The sequence below is a fragment of the Plectropomus leopardus genome, chromosome 2, assembly GCF_026936395.1.
Source record: "Plectropomus leopardus strain MGB_pleo_1.0 chromosome 2, ASM2693639v1, whole genome shotgun sequence".
NCBI lineage: Eukaryota > Metazoa > Chordata > Actinopteri > Perciformes > Serranidae > Plectropomus > Plectropomus leopardus.
In genome coordinates this window covers 12,339,624-12,347,408 of record NC_142177.1, presented here as the reverse complement: position 1 = coordinate 12,347,408, position 7,785 = coordinate 12,339,624, and the positions used below count along the sequence as shown (strand labels likewise).

At 39.0% G+C, this 7,785-nt stretch overlaps 1 long non-coding RNA gene across 1 annotated transcript; it reads right to left on the bottom strand.

Moving 5' to 3' along the window:
• Positions 1-6,176: 6,176 nt before the first annotated feature.
• LOC148190158 (uncharacterized) lies at positions 6,177-7,577 on the bottom strand. The gene is made up of 2 exons (XR_015775307.1): positions 6,690-7,577; positions 6,177-6,600 (listed from the first exon to the last, which is right to left on the bottom strand). It is a non-coding gene; the product is annotated as an uncharacterized LOC148190158 (long non-coding RNA).
• Positions 7,578-7,785: the final 208 nt, after the last annotated feature.

Below are 7,785 nucleotides of genomic sequence, written 5' to 3'. Positions count from 1 at the left end.
GGATCCAGGAGGAGCAATGTGGTTGTCGCCCTGGTCATGGAACTGTGGACCAGCTCTGAACCCTTGGGAGGGTCCTTGAGGGTGCATGGGAGTTTGCCCAACCAGTCCACATGTGCTTTGTGGACTTGGAGAAGGCATTCGACCGTGTCCCTCGGGGAGTCCTGTTGAGGGTTCTCCGGGAGTATCGGGTATCGGACCCCCTGATACAGGCTGTCCATTCCTTGTACGACTGGTGCTGGAGCTTGGTCTGCAGTGCCGGCAGTAAGTCGGACTCATTTCCAGTGAGGGTTGGACTCCGCCAGGGCTGCCCTTTGTCACCGATTCTGTTCATAACTTTTATGGACAGAATTTCTAGGCGCAGCCAGGGTGTTGAGGGGGTCCGCTTTGGTGACCTCAGGATTGGGTCGCTGCTTTTTCCAGATGATGTGGTCCTGTTGGCTTCATCGGGCCGTGACCTTCAGCTCTCACTGGATCGGTTTGCAGCCGAGTGTGAAGCTGCCAGGATGAGAATCACCACCTCCTAATCCGAGGCCATGGTTCTCAGCCAGAAAATGGTGGAGTGCCCTCTCCAGATGGGGAGGAGATCCTGCCCCAAGTGGAGGAGTTTTAAGTACCTCGGGGTCTTGTTCACGAGTGAGGGAAGGATGGAGCGGGAGATAGATTGATGGTGGTTTTTAAACATTACCACCCTCACTAGATGATCAGAACTTGATCTATTGGGTCTGATAACATTATTAAAGTCTAAAAGTACCACACAATTAAATAATTTTATCCCTAGTCAAGTTTGCAGAGGGATAAACAGGAAGTTAGCTGGCTCGACCAGCAGAAGTCTCTAGTGAACCAGCTCAATGGGCCCCACGATGCGGCAGTCAAATTTTTATGGTTTCATGCACCACTGAGCTACATTCAAAGGAATGAAAAAGGCCCTCCCTCCCACACTTTTTCTAGGTCTCTTTATACATCCATGAGCACCATGCCAAGGGTAGCAAGCTGACCACCCTCCCCATGGGAAAACAATGGCACAGCCAGCACAGTGCGGTTTTATCACTCATCATGTCTGGGCAGCTAAAGGAATGAGATGGAGGCATGGGGAGATGTTTTTCATCCAGATGCATTTACTTTCTCCTTCAGGGCTAGAGATACAGACTCAAAAGTCATATGTCTTCATTTCCTTTGCAAACTCTGATCATTAACTCGTGTCAGGCTGAGCTTGTCCCAGCCGCAACGGGAGAGACAAGCACTGTGATGTACGACGGCCATTAACGCCTCCGAGGAGGCAAAAACCATTTGAGGATGCCAGTCACAAACAAATAAACATCCATACACCAACCGTGTCACATTCCAGCTGTATGTGCTCCATCTGCTCACTCTATATAATAAACTCCTGAAATTTCATTTGAATGTCTTTGTCTGTTTCAATTCACTGCAACCCTCCAGTAAGTCAGTTCTTACTTGCTGATCCATCCATCTCTTTCCTACTCTATCAATCACCTCGTAACTATAGAAATTGATTTGAAATTTAGCCAAATACCCTGAGAGAATAGTAAACATCCCATACAGAGTATGTCTACTGAGTAAACTAAAATCAATTTAAATCAATTTAACTCCAATATAACAAGTAAAAATACTGTAAATAACTGGGGTTATGATGTCATTAAGTCACCGCTGTCCAAAAAAAAGAAATATCTTGACATATTTTTTTTTACAGATATTCATGTTCCCCAGATGATGAATTGTTAAAATTTCATTCATAGCCCCGGCATAAAGTCAAAAATTCAGTTTGTCTAATACTTCTACTAGCATCCATCAACTTCAGCTACGCAGTGTTTGCTGATTAGCAAATGTTAGCATGGTAACGGAACATGGTAAGCATAGGCTACTTGCTAAACACTTAACTTTGTCATTGTTAGCAGCATAACTAACTATGCTAGTAGCACAGAATGCTGAAATAAGTATTTTTCTCCAACTGTCTGGGTAGTTCTTCCCAGAATTACTCGCATGAAGATGCATTACTCAAATGACTGTATTGCTCATAGTCATGAGCCCACAGATGATTTATCAGCCAACTCTGCAGTTCCCTTCAACTTTATAGAGTTTATCAGGCAGCTATGTTTGGTGAAAAAGCTCTGATGAACCCACTATATTCCAAGTGCCCTGCACCAAACGGCACACAGAGTTAGCAACTTGCGTGGAAGTCATTGGAGCATTTGGCAGCTAAACAACCAGTACGACATCTATCCCACGTCTGTCCTTCCAGGAAGAGGGATCCCTCCTTAGTCACTTCTCCTGAGTTTTCTACCATTTATTTTTTTATTGCGCTGTTTTTGGGGGGAGTTTTTCTGTCAACGTGAGGGTCTAAGGACAGAGGGATATCATATGCTATAAAGCCCTCTGCGGCAAATCGTGATTTGTGATAATGGGCTTTATAAATAAAATTGACTTGACTTGTTCTGGCATTTATCAGGCAGACATTAGCAGGACTACAAATCAATACTGATCTTGCTCCATATCTGCTTGATGTGTAAATAAACCATTGTTTGCAAACATGTTCTCCAACGTTGTCTCTATTGCCACCAAGTGGCCAAAAAATCTGTTGATGTAGGTTTACAGAAAATATTACAAATGCTTATAATTAATGGTTAACCTTGGTTGTGAGCCCCATGTTTTTTCCCATTAACATGCAGGTTATAGACCACAGTATGGCATTTATTTTTATTAGGGCTGGGCAATAATGTTGATATAATATAAAGATCTCGATAAGAGACTAGATATCGTCATAGGTTTTGGATATCACAATATATCCAAAGTTTGTCTTTTTCTGCTTTTGAGGGCTGCATTACAGTAAAGAAATGTAATTTTCTAAACTTACCAAGCTGTTCCAGCTGTTCTATTATTTGCCTTCGTGCACTTAGCCATTATATGCAAATTACTGACAATTATTTATCAAAAATCTCTTTGTGTAAATATTTTGTGAGACCACCAATAATCAACCCTACAGTATTATTGCAATATCAATGATATTGAGATATTTGGTCAAAAATATCAAAATATTAGATCTACTCCACATAGCCTGACCTTTTTTTTTATCATAGTTAAGTGCACATTTGAAGTTTGAAAAATAATAAATGAATAAAAACTTTCCCCTAACATAGTGGGAAACAAATCAGTTCAGTTGAAGATCTTTTTTCTGACTGTAGCTTCAGAAATTTCCTTGTCAAACTTGCATAGTTTCACTTATGTAGTAGTCATAAAAAGGTAATGACAGAAATGATCCAGTCATTATTTGAGGTCGTAACTTTATAGATATAGAAGGCTTTTCTGCTGATTGGTAAATACAGCTCTTGTCTATGATAATGGGAGTGTGATGGGATGATGCAAAGGAACTGAAACAGACACATAAATTTAGTAGACTGATAATAAGCAGCACTGTGGAAACAAAATTGATTAAGAAGATTGAGATGGATGGACAACAACAAGAAGTAACTCAGCTAAGAGAACTGGCTAGGGAATAAGCTTCAAAAAAGGTTATAAATCAGTAGTAGAGGTTCAGGATGGGTAGACTATGATATTTTTAAATAAAAGCGGATGCAGAAAGCAGCACCACTTATGTGACAACAAGCAATAACAACATGAACTGAGAACATACTGCACATTCACAGCTTGTATAAGAAATTGAACAAACATTTCCTAATGTAATTTTATAACCTCGAAAGAAGATGTTGATACTAATGACATTGAAAATGCAGCCATTATAATGAATGTGTCACACTTGGGTGTCATATTATTCACCATACATAAATTCACACCCATAAAAACAGAAATATGTGAGAAACACTGTGTGAGCCTGGAAAATGACATCATACAACATGAAGTCATAGAGGATTGTAATGCTGAGGGAAGTTATGAGCATCTTCAATAAAAATTCCAACTGTTTCTGAGATACACACTGTGAGCATCTGCGGGACCACTGAACAAAGCCTCCAACTATCAACTGAATAGCACGGTCTAATCCCATTATACACTCTCTCTTTGAGCCCGGTTTTACAAAGCACACGCACGCACACACACACATGCACACTACCAGGTTTAGGCACATCAGAGGAATACATGTTCATTCATGAACATGGGTGAATAATTAATTAAAACACAATGCTAATTTGTGTTGGTAATAATTTTTTGTGGGTGAATTTTTTGCTCATGAATGTGCATGATGTGTTTTAATATTTCATTCATTCAATGGGCAATCACATTTATATTTAGTTCCATTAAGTAATAAAGGTGTTAATTAAAAATGACTCACTAGTTCCTTAAAGGAACAGTTTCACATATTTTAGGATATTTCTTACATAGGAAATAAACTTCAAGGCTTAATCAGGCCGTTTTGTGAATAAAAAACCTGTGCAAAATGAAGTGCTTAGTGCAAGTTACAAATGGCATTAAGCCAAATGCAGCATCAATAAACGGATTTACCTACTCAGTAAGGTAACTACAAATGTCCACTGTAAAACACAATGGAACTATGCAGCAACACCGGTAGAATTCTATTTCATTTGCACTAAAAACCACCTGTCCACAGCGTCTCTGTCCATATGCAGTCTACTCAGCAGGCGAATTAGCAAGCAAAAGAACGAGAAATTGATTTAATAATGTTACCAGTACAACAACACCATGAAACTCTTACTAGCCGACTGCACACAATTTTGCTGAGCCTCGGTTTTCAGCATCATGGATAGCATCACTGTTCATAGTAGACGCCTAGACAAGACAACTGCAAAGCTGTAGACCACTGTTCGCGACCAACAACATAAGTGATTGGTTTTTAGCATCCTGTCGCTGTACTTTCATCAGGGATAGTGCCCATTAATACTGTTGCTTTTCACCAAGGCATTGCTGTGTTTCCAGCCATGATAGTGCCACCAAAAGACAGTATTTCAAGCCAAAATATGATCTTTTTCTAATCGTTTTTGTGCCTAAACGTAAACCAAGTTAATCGCAGTGCTGAAATGTACATAACTGCTCTGTAGTAGGGTACAAATGTACCATAGCCAAGATTTGCAAAAATGCACAATGCCAACATCTGTTCTGGCAATTGGGTGGTCTTATGTAGAGGTCTTAAGTGATACAATTATTAAATGTATTCTTTGATTTTGGAACTGTAACCCTGCATTATTGGTATTTAGCCTTTCTGAGGGGATTGCATTGTTAAATCATTGTATTTTATTGAAAAAAAAAATAAACAAGACAGAGACAAGACGAGAGATTTATTTTAAAAATTACATTAGACTACTGTTTCAAAATCAAAGAATTCATTAATGAAGTGGAGCACTCACAAAAGAACATAGCACTAACATAGCAATATTACGGTATATCCTATGTAGGAGATAACATCCTGTACAGAAGAGATAATGTCTCATGCATGGGACATAAACTTTCCTTTTTGGCCAACATTGTCAGCATTTTTTCCCCCCTTCCTCGCAGGGTTTCTATTTGGATGTATTTCTGATGGACACAGAAATATTCCTTGCAACAAATAATTCCCTTTTAAAAGTAAATAAGAAATGTAAAACAATACATTTACATTTTGGATGACATCATTTTAAATACATATATTTGAAGATTTATATTTCATTTATTTAAAATGCTGAAAATTTGTGTGTTTATTAACACATATTTTTGTGAACTGACTTATTTATACCTACAATTCTACAATTCTACAATTTCATTTAGCAGACGCTTTTATCCAAAGCGACGTACAACACAAGCAAGAATTTAGACTTAAGGAAAAAACCCTTAGTAAGTGCAAAAAGTGCTTCAGGTGTGATTGGTCACAGGTATTGCCGTCTAGTGGCCGTCTAGTACCTAAATTACAAAATTTGTGAAAATGTCCGTGTGCATTCATTAATAGCAAGCCTGAATTTTTTTCTGAATTTGGAGCTCTTCTGGTTGTCAGTTCTTCCATTATGACTATTAATGTTTTGTAAAAAACTGCAGATTTATCTTTTTTTTGGCTAAAATAAGCCCTAATGTTGCAACAGGGCTTATGGGATGAGTCACATCCTCTGCAAATGGGAACTGAAAGTTCCTGAATGAAGGACTTACTCACAGATGTTTACAAATGTAGATGAAAAACACTTTCTTGGGAACAGGTTAAATAAGTACGCCATGGTCGAGCAAGGTAGCAACATTTTCATTTATTCATATAAAAAGATTCTCACATTGAATGCTTTTTCTTTGGCAACGTGTTTGAATTGACTGTCTCTTTATCTCCACACAGTTTAAATTTCTTGCTCTCATTTTGTCTTCTTCTTTGATTCTTTTCCCTTCACAGGCTGTTTTGTCTCCCTCCAAGGCAGAAAGTTGTAGGAGACCAGAGCTGTGAGGAGGTATGTAGCCATGCCAGTGTATCCTCCCAGTACCAGACACAGCGGCTGTGCCAACACGAACAGACAGAACACGTTCATTGACGCCCGGTCATCCAGCTCCACCCGATCGTCCTGCGTGGCTTTCATCACACCGAAAAAATACATCAGTGCCACCGCCGGGTAGAAGGCCAATTCCACCATGATGCTGAAGCCAGGATGCTCGCACACACTAGAAAGCCTTTGGGTTTAACATGTGCAATGTGTTGGAGAGTAGTTTTTAAAATCCACTTAAGTATTGAGCCAGAGTATTTTCAGAGACACACTCACCCAGATCAGATTTACAGTCACTTGCAGACAGAAATCCCCATGAAGACTGAAGGTGGAGCTGACAGGAAAACAGACTTGGACCTTTGAACCGTCATCCTGTCAAACATTATCCACCTCCTGCGCTCCTTATCAGGACACTTGGCAGTTGTTACCTTCTGACACAGTTTGCTGCTTTTTATTGTTGTTGTTGTTGTTGTTGTTGTTGTTGTTGTTGTTGTCAATACAGTACTCTTTTTTTGCATACTTGCAGAACCAATTATACAGTCCTTTCATGTGTATCATATAAAAGCTGCAGACAATGAAACTGTTCTAATAGTACGTCAAAGTGACCTTGCGTGAACTAAATAACGTCATAAATTCATCATGTTGTAAAACCTGAACTTTATATTCATATAGCCTGTCTCATAAAGACTGTGGGTTTTATTTTGCAACATATTTTGTGATATGAAATAAATACCCTCTAACACACAGGAGGGGAAAATTGTTTAGGCTTAAATCGACCAGTAAAATACACCCAGTGATATATACATATGTCCATGAATACTGGAGTTTTAAAACCACAGATAAAACAATGTAGTACCTGCATGTTGTACCTGCATGAACAACTGAAGAACTTCACTTGCGTAACTGAACAAAAGCGACGTAAATCACAGGTTTCATACATAGATCTTCGGACAACAATATGACATTTGCCGATATCACAAATTGTTATGTTATGATTTTGATGTGAGTCATTTCTGGGGTGTGTGATTGATATGAGCTTATATCAGCAAATATCCTCATTGTCTATTTTTTTGGCTGCCTACCATTATCTGCCTAACGCTGGCCTGCACTATTTGAATGTTTGAAAAAGGGATTTGCTTGGAGGAAAATAGTGACAGACATGCCATGGAAATTTCAAAATCAAGTTGTATCTTAAATACTATAGTGATATGTATAAATGTTTTTCATTTGTATCAGTGACATTAGATGTCTGCTCAGTGAATTGATACATTAATCTGACTTTCGGAGTTTGCAGGCAGAACTCTCTCTTTTTTATCTCCTCCACAGCAGTTTGTCACTCATGGTGTGGATAACTGACCTGTTGATCTGTTCT